The sequence below is a fragment of the Nyctereutes procyonoides genome, unplaced genomic scaffold (genome assembly GCF_905146905.1).
Source record: "Nyctereutes procyonoides isolate TBG_1078 unplaced genomic scaffold, NYPRO_anot_genome, whole genome shotgun sequence".
NCBI lineage: Eukaryota > Metazoa > Chordata > Mammalia > Carnivora > Canidae > Nyctereutes > Nyctereutes procyonoides.
The window spans coordinates 48,473,562-48,488,313 of record NW_026575125.1 but is presented as its reverse complement, the minus strand read 5'-3'; positions in this window follow the sequence as shown (position 1 = coordinate 48,488,313).

Genomic DNA, 14,752 nt, shown 5'->3' with positions numbered 1-14,752 from the left:
AAAACAGAATTAGCAGTGTATTACATAGACAAGTTTCCTGAGTGCAGGTTTTGGATCCAATAGCGAAAGCCATCTGAACCACCAAGAGCCGGGGCATCATGGCTGCTCCGTCATCTGCCTGCCTTCTGGCCTAACTCCTGGCCTGTGCCTCGGGGGTAGGTACCATCTAACTTTACATAATCTAGAAGGAGATTCCAAGGCAAGACCCAAAGAGAGCAGATTCCAACCCAGATGTTCATGGGAGCCCTCCCACTCCAACCTGGTTTCTTGTCTGGCCAGGAGCTCAGCCACTGGGTCTGTCTCAACACAGTGATCTGGTTCTTTACAATTGGCCTCCCCAAATGCGTTCATGTTCCCCTGGGAGTGGAAGTACATCTCATGCTTTCATATTGGATACAAGTGAACATGTTTATCTTAATAGCAAAGCATTTGTTTTTATGATGTTCTTTAAATTAGGTTATATGGTAGTGGTTTTCCATTTACATGCATGAAACAAAAGTTTCTTTAAGTAGAAGAGTAAGAAATTTAAAGGGAAACATTAATGAAATAATAGTTCAAGTGATATGTGGCTATGATAAAAATTAGGAAGGTGGCCTGCATGTGACTAGAAATTAGGACACACTGCCTTAGAGTTGACCTGTCTCTCTAAGAGCCCTATAAGCAGACAATTGTCAGGAGGGCTGTGTGACAGGAATTACCAGCATTTAGTTCTGGGTGCCTTCTCATTGCTGGATCTCTTTTTTTTTTTTTTTCATTGCTGGATCTCTGATGCTCTCTCTGGTGAGAGCAAGGAAAGGCTAGAATAGACTTCCTAATCTATTCAATCTCATAGATCTGCTATTCGTCTCCTCTGTGAGGATGGATAACTGGGCCATCAACTATGTTTTGTGTATTTATTTTTATTTTATTTTTTAAAGATTTTATTTATTTATTCATGAGAGACACAGAAAGAGAGAGGCAGAGACATAGGCAGAGGGAGAAGCAGGCTCCATGCAGGGAACCTGATGTGGGACTCGATCCTGGGACTCTAGGACCATGCCCTGAGCTGAAGGCAGATGCGCTTAACCGCTGAGCCACCCAGGTGTCCTTGCCATTTATTTTTAATTGAAGTATAATTGATATATGTTAACTTGGCATCAGGTGTGCAATATAGTGATTCTACAATACATTGTAAAATGCTCACCATGACAAGTGAATTACAATACTGTTGACTATACTCCCTATGCTGTACTTTTCATCCCCATGACTTATTTAGTTCATAAACTGGAAGTTTGTACCTTAATCCCCTTCACCCATATCATCCACCCCCTCTCAACCTTCCCTTTGGCAACCACCAGTTTGTTCTGTATATTTATGAGCCCGTGTCTCCCTTTTTTTTGTTATTGTTTGTTTTTTGTTAGATTCCAAAGATAAGTGAAATCATATGATATTTATCTTTCTCTGACTGCCTTATTTCATTTGTTATACCCTCTAGCTCCATCCATGTTGTCACAGAATGGCACAATTTCATTTTTTAATGTCTAAGTAATACTTCATTGTGTATGTGTATATATGTGTGTGTGTATATGTGTGTATATGTATATATAGTCTCACATCTTTATCCATTCATCTCTTCTTTGAATGAGTTATTTTTTAAAGATTTTATTTATTTATTTATGAGAGACACAGAGAGAGAGGCAGAGACATAGGCAGAGGGAGAAGCAGGCAGAGAGCCCAATGCGGGACTCAATCCCGGGACTCCAGGATCAGCCCTGAGCCGAAGGCAGATGCTTAACTGCCGAGCCACCCAGGCATCCCAAATGAGTTAATTTTTTAAAAGATTTCATTTTGGGATCCCTGGGTGGCGCAGCGGTTTGGCGCCTGCCTTTGGCCCAGGGCGCGATCCTGGAGACCCGGGATCGAATCCCACGTCAGGCTCCCGGTGCATGGAGCCTGCTTCTCCCTCTGCCTGTGTCTCTGCCTCTCTCTCTCTCTGTGTATGACTATCGTAAATAAAAAAAATTAAAAAAGTAAATAAAAGATTTCATTTTATTTATTTATTCATAAGAGACACACAGAGAGAGGCAGAGACATAGGCAGAGGGAGAAGTAGGGTCCCTACAGGGAACCCGATACAGAACTTGATCCCAGGACCCTGGGATCACAATCTGAGCCAAAGGCAGACACTTAACCATTGAGCCACCCAGATGCCCCATCCATTCATCTGTTGATGGACACTGTTTTATTTCCTCATTAGCTTCCCCTAATGCTTTCCTTGCTGAACGTCAGGCAGAAATGGTGGTGGCTAACACCTCAGATTACTCTGCTTTGACAAAATCTCTTCTGCTCAACACTTTACCTCCCCACCCCAGCCAGGACCCTGGAGAAAGAGAATTTTTCAAATCTTCCCTCCTTTTCCTCCACACTATCCCAGCCCATATCCTCTTGAAACACCATGTGCAACACACTGATACTTTTTGTCTTAAAAAAATGCATGTTAGGCTCATCTACTTCTGCTTGTGAGGGGACTCCTTGCTCTGCTGTGTGGTGGGCATTACCTGGTGGCCATCCTGAGGGGGCTGGCATTGACAAGTCCCCACTAGGTCCACTAGGAGCCAGGCAGTGCCCTAGGCCTTTGTCTGACTGGGCTCATCCCATTCGCCTACCAGCACATTAAGTATTATGCGGCACTTGAGGAAACAGGCTCAGAGAAGTTCAGTAACTTGCCCCTGCTTCCCTGCCTCACATGCACTGTCCACTGCCTGCACAGGAAGGGGGTGCTGCCCTTTCCTGCCCAGTGCGTGCTCCTGCAGTTGTCTGCTTAGATGACTAGCAAAAGGTCTCAACACAAGGACTCTTTTGCCTGCAACAACAATGACCTGGAGGGGAAAACAGATTGATTAAAGTTGAATTTGTCCTAGTGGGAAACTGGTCACAGCATCTCTGGAGAGCCTCAGGCTGGGCCCGGCTGGCTGTCAGGATGTGGCCTGGAGTCTGACTTCCCTTCCTGGCCCTCCCTTTATCTTTCATTGCCTTCTGCTGCCTGACCTCACTGCCCTCTCCATGGGAGCTGAAGAGCAAGCTGCTCAGAAGGAAATGGTTTTTGTTATTTAACCTGGATAAGTGTCTCCATGTGCCTTCTCTGGAAATCTACTCATGGATGAAGGAGGGAGACCTGGGTCACCCTCATAGTGTTTGTTTTGTCAGGGGCCTAAAAAGAAGTAAAGGTAGTTCCTTATATTCATCACTGGTGTTTTTCCCACCTCCCTTCCAGTCACTAATTCTAAATCTAGCCCTTTTAAAATATATATATTTATTGAGGTATAATTGACATGTAACATATTCGCTTTAGGCATACCACATAATGATTTGATATTTGTATATAGTGCTAAATGATCACCACAGTAAGTCTTGATGACATCTATCCGTATTCTTAGAAAACACAGTTGATAAATATATAGACCTTTACCTTGGCATTTAAAGCTACCAACAAATGGGTTCCAGGTGGCCTGCCCAGTCTTGTGATCCACCGCTTCCTTTTACACATTTCTTATTTTCCTTGCTGATCAAAATACCCACCGTGGCCTAATGGTTCCTGACTTTTTGACCTCCCTGCTCCTGTGCCCTCTGCCTTATTAAGCAGCTTCATGGAGTAGTAAGAGGGGTGAGAATCAGAAGCCCTGGGTTGAATGTTAAACTTCTCAGGCTAATCCTCTGTGAGCTTCGGTTTACTTTCTCTAAAATGGGGCTACCAAAACAGCCCACTCACTTTTTAAATTGGTCTTGATGATAGGCAGAATGATGTGAAAAACCCTTTGTAAAAAAAACAAAAACAAAAACAAAAAAACAAAAAAAAAACCTTTGTAAAATGTCAGTCACCATCGAAGTGTCATTTGTTTTTTTTTTAATTATTTATTTGAGAGAGAGAGAGAGAGAGAGAATGAGTGGGAGGGGCAGAGGGAGAAGGAGAGAGAACCTCAAGCAGATTCTGTGTCAGGTGCGGAACCCAACATGGGGCTTGATCTCATGACCCTAGATCGGGACTGAGCTGAAACCAAGAGTTGGATGCTTAACTGACTGTGCCCCCCAGATGCCCCCCAAATGCAATTTCGTATTGCTAAAGGACAATGACCCATCCTTTACAGCTCAGCTCAATGGTACCTCCCCTGTGAAGTTTCCCTGAGGCCTTGGGTGAAAGACAGCACTCCCTCTTTTGGTGTTGCTGCGGTACTTGGAGATTCTTCATGGCATATGTCCCTTTTTGCCCAGCAGGAGAGGGACTTGTGCCCAGGGCTGAGAGTTGATGTGGAGGGCAGAGAAGTAGCTTAGGCATTTTTTGCCCCAGAGGGGCCAAACCTTACACACAGTAAATTCTCGAAAAGCATGTGAACTGGGGAGGCGGGAAAAGAAAAGGCCACTTCTCTGATTTAGAAGCTAATCTGAGGCACCATCTATGTATCCCCGCTGGGAGCTGAAAGGAGAGAGAAAAAGACAGAGGTGAGAGTGGGATGGCTAGAGAGGGAGGTGATGGAAATCTTTTGACTGACTTCAATTAACCAGTTTCATGGACTCCTAAACTTTTTGAGTTTTCGTTCAATTCAGGCTGCAGAGTTCCACCTGTGAATCCTTAGGAAGAAAGAATATAAATATATATATATATATATATTTATGCTATATATATATGCTATATATTTAAATATATTAAATATATGTAAATAATTATATAAATAAATTAAATATATTATATATTTATATTATACTATTTAATATATTTATTTTATATTTTATAAATAAAATATATATAAATAAAATAAAATATATAAAAACTATTTTATATAAAACAAAAAATATATAAAAATATATTTATAAAAGATATATATATCTTTTATTTATTTATTTGAGAGAGAGAGAAAGCATGAGCAGGGGCAGAGGGAGAGGGTGAAGCAGGCTCCCCACTAAGCAGGGAGCCTGACTCGGAGGCTCGATCCCAGGACTTTGGGATCATGACCTGAGCCAAAGGCAGACGACAGATGCTTAACTGACTGAGCCGCCCAGGTTCCCCCCCTTCTTCTCTTTTTTACAATGTTATTGAGGTACCTTTGACACCTAGTTAATTACACTATTTAAAGCATACAGGGTGGTGAATTTTGTCATATGTATATACCCATAAAATTATCCCCACAATCAGGATAATGAACATTTCTAGGATGCCTACGTGGTTCAGTCGGTTGGGCGGCTGCCATTGGCTTGGATCATGATCCCAGGGTCCTGGAATCGAGGCCCGCATCAGACTCCCTACTGGATAGACAGTCTGCCTCTCCCTCTCCAATGCTTGTGCTCTCCCTTCCTCTTTCTCACTCAAATAAATAAATAAAAATCTTTTTTTAAAAAAGATAATGAACATTTCTATCATCACCCAAAATTCCTCTTGTTGATCACCTTTGATCTTTCTTCACAGCCCAAATTGAGCAAAAGAACATGGGTTTATTGGTAATAAGCCCTTCTTAGATTAGAAGATGCTTAGGAGGGGATCCCTGGGTGGCTCAGCAGTTTAGTGCCTGCCTTTGGCCCAGGGTGTGATCCTGGAGTCCTGGGATAGAGTCCGACGTCGGGTTCCCTGCATGGAACCTGCTTCTCCCTCTGTCTATGTCTCTGCCTCTTTCTCTCTCTGTGTCTCTCATGAATAAATAAACAAAATATTTAAAAAAAAAAGATGCTCAGGAGCAGTGGCCTTGGATGTTGGATGCTGAGGCACATGGAGCCTCGAAAATCAGTTCTTCATGAAAGCCAGCTTTGTGGTGCTTGTTATTGGTATATTTCTCTGAAACTGTATGGTTTGGCTGACCTAAGGCACACCTGTCCTCTCTGGGACTCAGTTTTTCCATCAGTAAAATGAGACAGTTGGGTAAGATCTCTCAGGTTCCTGTCAGCTTGGCTTGAAAGGATCTTTCTATGACAACCTTTTCTAAACAGATACTTTTAAAAAGTATAAAAGAAGCGCAATCTATCTTCTTTGTTTCCTCCTGCCCTGAATTACATGCTGGCAGGGTCCTGGCTGATGACCAGACTGCGGCAGGGTTCTGAGTAGATTATTATCCCATTTTACAGATGAGAAAAACGAGGCTTGGAAAGGAGAGATTATTTCTGTTAAAGAGTAGCTGCACTGGTGTACAAATCCAGCCCTGACTCTGAATCCAGTGCTCTAGTCACTACTCCAAGATAATATTCCCAAGAATTCAGGCTTAGTTGTCTCCATGTTGCTGATATGAGTAAGGGTCCTTGCATCCAACAGATAGTCCTGCTTTCCATTTGGCTTAGTCTGGTTGCAGGCCTCTGGTCAGGTGCAGGAGCCAAAAAGAGTGTGCTCCCCGGCCCTCCTAAACCACTGAATCAAGCTGATTCTGTGGCCTTACATTTTCTTAGACTGGAGGTTTCTGGAAAGCAGAAACTCTCTGGCCGTGGAATTCGTTGTATATGGTCTCCTGGGACCATGTGTGGACAAACATTTAATAACCATCAGTAGTAGAATCACAGGGTCTGTGGGAAAGGGTGGAAATCTTGGGACCTCCTCAAGGGTGGCCCTAAGGGTGCCAAAGGGACCTGGTATGAGCCGGGGTTGAGGCAACACTGGGCTGAGCTGCACACAGTCATTTTGGAGCAAGCACAGGGTCCCAACAGCTGCATCTTTTGTAGCTCCCTGGGAGAAGGTTGGAGGGCCAGTAACTTCCCCTCTTTTTAGAGACCCCCTGACTGCCTGCCGTGCCCCCAGTTAAGGTGGGAAAGGAGTGCCTTGAAGACAGGTCTGAGATAAAGGGGAATTTGAGGTGGCAGCAGGGTTCTGAGCAGGCCCAGGGTGTCTACTTCCTGAGTATTCGACAAGTACCCAGACGAGGTGGTCAATAACTATTTGTTGACCGAATGAAGAAACCCTTACTCTATGTCAGGCACTGTGGGGGTTATAGAGATAACCGGCCCCAGTCACCAACTGTGGTAGAGAAAGAGGAAGATGATGAACACATAAATAACCATTACATGGGACAGAATGTGATCAATGCCTTAGAAGAGAGACAAAGAAAGACATAAGGGAGGAGGGGAAGCTTACACCTGGCAGCAGAGGAGGAAAGGGGCTCCAGAGAAAACTTTCTGCTTGAGATGACATTTGAGCTGATCTTGAATAGGGACTAAGGTTTCTAGAGTGGATCATGAATGTTTCTATGGTGGGGGTGGGGAGCAAAGATAGGCTGCATTCTAGGCCCCAGCAGCAGCAGGTCTAGGGCCAGAAAGCTCCCTGAGGCTGTCCCCAGAGAACACAGAGAACTGCAAATCACTGATAATCCCAGAGTCTCAGTGTACCTTAGAGTTTTCAACCTCCTTCCCATCCTGCCTTGATCTGAGCCCCTGAGTAGGTACATGGTCTTAGCCAGGGCCCTTGGTGCCTCACTTTCTGGCTAGTCCAAACCAGAAGTGGTGGCCAATCCTGGTAGCATGGGAGTAGATTCCTCATGAAACCGCCCTCATAGTCCGTCCTAGCTCATCACATTGATAGAAACAACAAAAGTCCTCGACCCTGGGAGAAGGCTGCACAGGGACCAACAGTTGCTGGCTTCATCCATCATTCATGTGGCTGAGATGGGCCATTGTTGGGCTGCGGTGGGGCCGAGTTGGGGCAGGGGGAGGGCCCATTATGAGATTGCGCATTGGGCAGTCCCCAAACCACACAGCGAGGAGCGAAGAGTTGGAGAGTGACATTCCTGGTTGTGCTGTCCATAGGCACGAGCCTGGGAATATAATTCAACCACTTCTTTGCTCTTGCCTCTTTCTCTATTTCCTGTCTAAAGGAAATTAGTTGCTATTAACTGGTAAACTGAATGGTTTCACTTGACATGGGACAAGATGTTGGATTCAATTCAGCAAACCCTTTCAAATACAGTATCTCCTTGATTCTTCAAAACAAACTTACAAGTAGATGTTATTTTCACTCCGCAGATGAGAAACAGTTTAGTGACCTGCCCAGGGCACACAGCTAAGAAGGTGAAATTTGAGTCCAGGTCTTCCACTTTAGGCTCTCAGCTGCAGAGAGTCCAAAGGCTGGGAATTACAAATTAATGACAAACTGTCAAAATCCAGGGACTAGAAAAAGGAGAAGAAAGGGGAAATATAAGTTAGGCAACCACCAGACCAGAGTGTGCCTCCATGAGGAATACTTTGATCAAGGGAGGAAAAGAAAACTGGAGGCTTTGGTTATAGAATGGAAGAGTCTAGAAGGCGCGTATTTGCGGCTCTGGGGAGAAGGTGGAGATGGAGCTCCTATCCATCTGGGCTCTCACCTGCCAGCCATGCTACAGCCAAGCAACCGTGGACAGCTCTGTTCTTCTCAAGACTGAGAAGTCGATCACAGGTGGCTCCAGAGAGGGACCATTTACCCTAAGGAGATTTAATCTACAAATACTCGTTGCGTGTATACAAGTATGAGGGTCAGGGCTAGTATATTTTTGAAAGATAGTTTTTTTTTAAGATTTTCTTTATTTGGCAGCATACAAGCAGAGGGAGCTGGAGGCAGAGGGAGAGGGAGAAACAGGCTCCCCACTGAGCAGGAAGCCCGATGTGGGGCTCGATCCCAGGACCCCAGAAGCACAACCTGAGCCAAAGGCAGATGCCCAACCAACAGAAGCTCCTAGGTTCCCCTTGAAAGATAGTTATGCAAAAAATGTAGCCTGGTTTTAATTATTTTTAACACTTTTATTGTGACGTAATTTATATACCATGAAGTTCTCCTATTTCAAGTATACAATTCAGATGTCTTTACTATATTTAAAGAGTTATGCAACCATCACTACAATCAGTTTTAGACAATTTTTAATGCCCCTCAAATAAGTATTATACCCTTTTAGCCATCATCCCCAGCTCCTCTCCCTGCCTTGTTCCTCTATACCCCAGCACTAGGCAACAGCTAGTGCACTTTCTGCTTCTATGGTTCTGCCTATTCTGGACATTTCAAAGTGTATGATATGTCTTTTTTTTTTGTCAGTTGCTTCTTTTACTAAGTATAATGTTTTTGAGATTCATCCATGTTGAAGGATGTATCAATATTGCATTTCTTGGGCAGCCCTGGTGGCTCAGCGATTTAGCACCGCCTTCAACCCAGGGCCTGATCCTGGAGACCCGGGATCGAGTCCCACCTTAGGCTCCCTCCAGGGAATCTGCTTCTCCCTATGCCTGTGTCTCTGCCTCTCTCTCTCTCCCTCTCTGTATCTCTCATAAATAAATAAAATATTTAAAAAATATTGCAGTCCTTTATTTTGCTGAAATATATTAAATTGTGTGGATATACCACATTTTGTTTATCCATTGCTAGAACTTTGAATTGGCAAAATTTTGTGTGGGTATATTTTGTTAATTCTCTTGGAACCTAGGAGTGGAATTGCTGGGTCAAACAGTAACTCTTTTGAAGAACTGTGAAACTGTTTTCTAAAGTGGCTATACCACTTTTCCACATCCTTATCAACACATATTATTGGGTGTTATTTTGATTATAACCATCACCGTGGGCATGAAGTGATGGCTCATTGTACTTTTGATTTGAATCCCCTTAGTGGTCATGATGTTAAGCATCCTTTCATGTGTTTGTTGGCCATTTATATATATATATATATATATATATATATATATATATATATATATATATGAGAAGTATCCATTTGCTCATTTGTAATTGGGTGATTTGTCTTTTTATTTTTGAGTTGTAATTGTTCTTTATATATTCTGGGTACTAGACTGTTATCAGATAAATGATTTGCAAGTGTTTTCTGTGAGTTGTCCTTTTAGTCTTAATACTGTCCTTTGATGCACAAAAGTGTTTAATTTTTAAGAGGCCCAATTTATCGATTATATCTTGTTGCAGATGCTCTGGTATCATATCTAAGAATCCATTGCCAATTTTGTGGTCATGAAGATTTGTCCCCATGTTATCTTTTAAGAACTTTATTATTTTAGCTCTTATATTTTGTTTTTCAGATTCTGTTGAGTTAATTACCTGGTTGTTTTTTCTTTGTTAATTCCTTTTAATTTTTTTAATTGAAGTTCAATTTGCCAACATATAGCATATCACCCAGTGCTCATCCCGTCAAGTGCCCCCCTCAGTGCCTGTCACCCACTCACCTCAACCCCCCACCCACCTCCCTTCCACTACCCCTTGTTCGTTGAGTTAATTTTTGAATAGGTGTGAAATGTGAGGTAAGAGTCCATCCAACTTTATTCTTTCACATGTGGCTATCCAGTTATTCCAGAGCCATTTGTTGAAAAGACCATTCTCCCATCCAGTTGTGTCGGCATTCTTGTCAAAAATCTGTTGTCCATAGATGAAGGGGTTTATTACTGGACTCTCAATTCTATCCCACTTGTCTATATGTCTGTCTTTATGCCAATACCATGTGGTTTTGATTACTGTAGCTTCCTAGACTGATTAAAAGTTCAGAAGTGTTGAGTCCTCCAACTTTGCTGTTCTTTGTCAAAAGTGATGGCTGTTTGAGGTCTCCTGGAAGTTTTTATGAATTTTAGAATTGACTCTTCCATTTATGCAAAAAAATAAAAATAAAAAGGCCACTGGGGTTTTGACAGGGATTGCTTTGAATTTGTAGCTCACATTGGGTAGTATTGATATCTTTCAGTTCATGAACGCAGGATGTATTTCCACTTATTTGGGCTTTAATTTCTTTAATCAGTGTTTTGAAAATTTCAGTGTATAAATCTTGTTAAATGTATCCTTAAGTATTTTATTCTTTATGCTGCTCATTTTGAAAAATAAAGCTGTTTTCTTAATTTTATTTTTGGATTATTCATTGCTAACGTAGAGACATACATCTGATTTTGACCTTGTACCTTGCAATTTTGCTGACTTCATTTGTTAGCTCTAATAGTTTTTTGATGGATTTTAAAGAGTTTTATGTATATAAAGTCATGTTATCTATAAATAGAAATAGCTTTACTTCTCCCTTTCCTATTTCAATGAATTTTATTTTATTTTAATTAATTTTTTTTTTGGCCTGAGTGCTCTGGCTAGAATTTTCAGTACAACTTTGAATCGAAATGTCAAGAGAGGACATCCTTGTTTTGTTCCTGGTCTGAGGGAGAAAGCTTTCATTCAACCTTTCACCACTGAGTATGATGTTAGCTGTAGGTTTTTCATATATGGGTCTTAGCATGTTTTGAAAGTTCCCTTTCATTCCTGGTTTGTTGAGTGTTTTTATCATGAAAAGGTGTTGGATTTTGTCAAAGGTTTTTTTTGTGCATTATTTGAGATTATCATGTGGTCTTTTTCTTCATTCTATTAATGTGGTATTTTATAATAATTGAGATTTTCATATGTGGAACCACGGTCACATTCCTGGGATAAATCCCACTTGGTCGTGGTATATAATCTTTTCAATATGCTGTTGATTTGCTAGTATTGAGAATTTTTGCATCTATATAAAAGACATTGGTCTGTAGTTTTCTTGTGATGTGTTTGGCTTTAGAATCAGGCTAATGCTGGCCTTGTAGAATGAACTAAGAAGCGTTCTTTCCTCTTTACTTTTTTGAAGAGTTTGAGAAGGATTGGTGTTAATTATTCCTTAGATGTGTAGTGGAATTCACAGTGTAACCATCTGGTCCTGGACTTTTCTTTATTGGGAGGTTTTTGATTATTGATTCAATGGCTTTACTTTTATAAGTCTATTCAGATTTTTATTTCTTTTTGAGTCCGTTTTGGGAGATCGTGTGTTCTAGGAATTTGTCCATTACATGTGGGTTAATTCATTTGTTAGTGTACAACTGTTCATAGTATTCTCTTTTAATCCTTTTTATTTCTATAAGGTTGGTAGTAATGCCCCCACTTTCATTTCTGAATTAAGTAATTTGAATCTTCTCTCTTTTTCCTTGGACATTCTAGTTAAAGGTTTGTCAATTTTGTCAATCTTCTTAAAGAACTAGGTTTTAATGCCTCTTGATTCTCTTTATTTTTTTTCTATTCTCTACTTACTTTATCTCTGCTCTTCCTTTTCCTTTTCCATCCTTCTCCTAGTTCTGGGTTTATTTTCTTCTTTTTTCTATTCCTTGTGGTGTAAAGTTGACCTTCTTGCCTAGTTCTATCCATTATTGAAAGTGAATAATTGAAGTCTCCAATAATTATTTTTGATTTGTATATTCTCCCTTCATTTTTGTCAGTTTCAACTTCATGTATTTTGTTGCTCTGTTGTTTGTTGCATATATGTTTGTTATAGCTTCCTAATAGATTGACTCTTTCATTATTATAAAATGTCCTTATCTCTACTAACTTTTTTCTTTTAAAGTCTGTTTTGTCTGATAGTAATATAGCCACTCCAGCTTTCTTGAGGTTACTGTTTATATATCTTTTTTCTTTTACTATCCAACTATTTGTATCTTTGAATTCAAAAGGTGTCTCTTGTTGGGGTGCCTTGGTAGCTCAGTTGATTAAGTATCTGCCTTAGGCTCAGGTCATGATTACAGGGTCCCTGGATTGAGCCCCACGTGTCAGGCTCCCTGCTCAATGGAGAGTCTGCTTCCCCCCTCCCTCTCCCTCTTCCCCTTGCTTGTGCTCTCTCCTTCTCTCTCTCTCTCTCTCTCTCTCTCAAGTAAATAAAATCTTTAAAATGTGTCTCTTGTTCATAGCATAAAGTTATAGTGTTACAGTGCTTTTTATTTAGTGTGACAATCTCTACTTTTGATTGGATTATTTAATTAATTTGCATTTAATGTTATTATTGATACAGTTGGGTTATATTTGCCATTTTACTTTTAGTATTCTGTTTCATGCCTTCTTATCCTCTGTTCCTCCTTTACTTCGTTCTTTCATATTAAGTGAATATTTTCTAATGTAGCACTTTAATGTTTTAAAGATTTTACACTTTATTTTTGAGTTATTAGTTGTTGCTCTAGGGCTTATCATATACAAACTAACTTATCAGATTCAGCTTCAGGTTTATACCAAATTAATTCCAGTGACATATAGTAATGCTACTCCTGTACACAATAGATTCTTACTATTTATGGATTTAATATTTACAAATTTTCTTACTTGCTAAAATTTATTCATAACCCTAAAAATCAATACTTTTATGCTTTTTTTCATTTATCCCAGAGGATTTGAGTTTCTATCATGAGTCTTTTCCTTAGCTCAAAATAGCTCTGCCTCCACCCACTTCTGTGGTTTTATTGGCAAAAGTATTACATGTAGGGGATCCCTGGGTGGCTCAGCAGTTTGGCGCCTGCCTTCGGCCCAGGGCGTGATCCTGGAATCCCAGGATTGAGTCCCACATCAGGCTCCCTGCATGGAGCCTGCTTCTCCCTCTGCCTGTGTCTCTGCCTCTCTCTCTATGTCTGTGTGTGTGTGTGTGTGTCTCATGAATAAATAAATAAAATCTTTTTTAAAAAGTATTACATGTACATATTGGTTTATGTAGTTGATTTTTATGTAGTTGATTTTTAACTCAGTTAAGATAAGAAAGGAGAAGACATGAACACTTGTACTATCTTTTATGATTACAGTTACCAGTTGTTATGTGTTGAATTATGTTCCCTAAAACATATAGTCCTTAATTTCCAGCACCCCAGAGTATGACTTATTTGGGATGGAGTCATTGCAGGTATCATTAGCTAAGATGTGGTCACATTGGAGAAAGGTGGGCTTAATGATCTTTATGACTGGTATCCTTATAAGAAAACAACACAAATACAAAGAGGGAAGACAGCCACATGAAAGTGGAGGCAAAGATTGGAATAATATTTCCACAAGCCAAGGAACACCTGGAATGACCAGAAACTGGAAGAAGCAAAAAAGGATCCTCCCCTAGAGGCTTCAGATGAAGCATAGCCCTGCCAAAACCTTGATTTCAGATTTCTAAACTACAGAAATGTGAGACAATAGTTCTTTTTTAAGCCACACAGCTTGTGGTACTTCATTATAGCAGCTCTAGGAAACAGATACACCAGCTCTTGCGCTCTCTCTATCTCTCTCTCTTTTTTTTTTTTTTGCCAGTAAGACCACAGAGGAAGTGGACAATAACTGTTCTTTTCAACTCCAGAATTTCCATTTGGTTATTTTTAATAGTTTCTATTTATTGATAATCTTTTTGTTAAAGTAGGCTCCATACCCAGTGTGGAGCCCAACACAAGGCTTGAACTCACCACCCTGAGATCAAGACCTGAGCTGAGTTCAAGAACTGGACACTCAACCAACTGAAATATCCAGGTGCCCCTACTGGTATTCTTTATTGAAAGGACATTGTCACAGACCTTTTTTTTTTAACCTCTTTTCGGAATTTTTTCTACTTCTTTGGACATATTTACAATGGCCTCCTTGAAGTCTTTGCCTATTAAATCTAACTTGTTTTCACAGGTAGTTTCTTTGGCTTGATTTTGGTAGAGCTATGTATGGATCATTCTTTCTTGTTTCTTTGCATGTTTCATACTTTTTTGTTATAAACTGGACATTTTATTATTTTTATTTTTTTAAACTGGACATCTTAGATAATATATTATAGCAGTCGGGATATTGGTCTTACCTCCCCCATCCTAGAGCTTATTTATGTTAGTTGCTTGTTAATTGGTTAGTCACTGACTAAATTATTTCAGTGAAGTCTATCCCCCACCCCACCACAACCCCCCATCCTAGTGTGAAGCCTGTGATGTTTCTTGGGGGCACAGCCTCAGGAGGCCTACAAACATCCTGGGTTTTGGCAGGGCTGTCTTTGACCACACCCAGCTATTAAGTTCCTCTA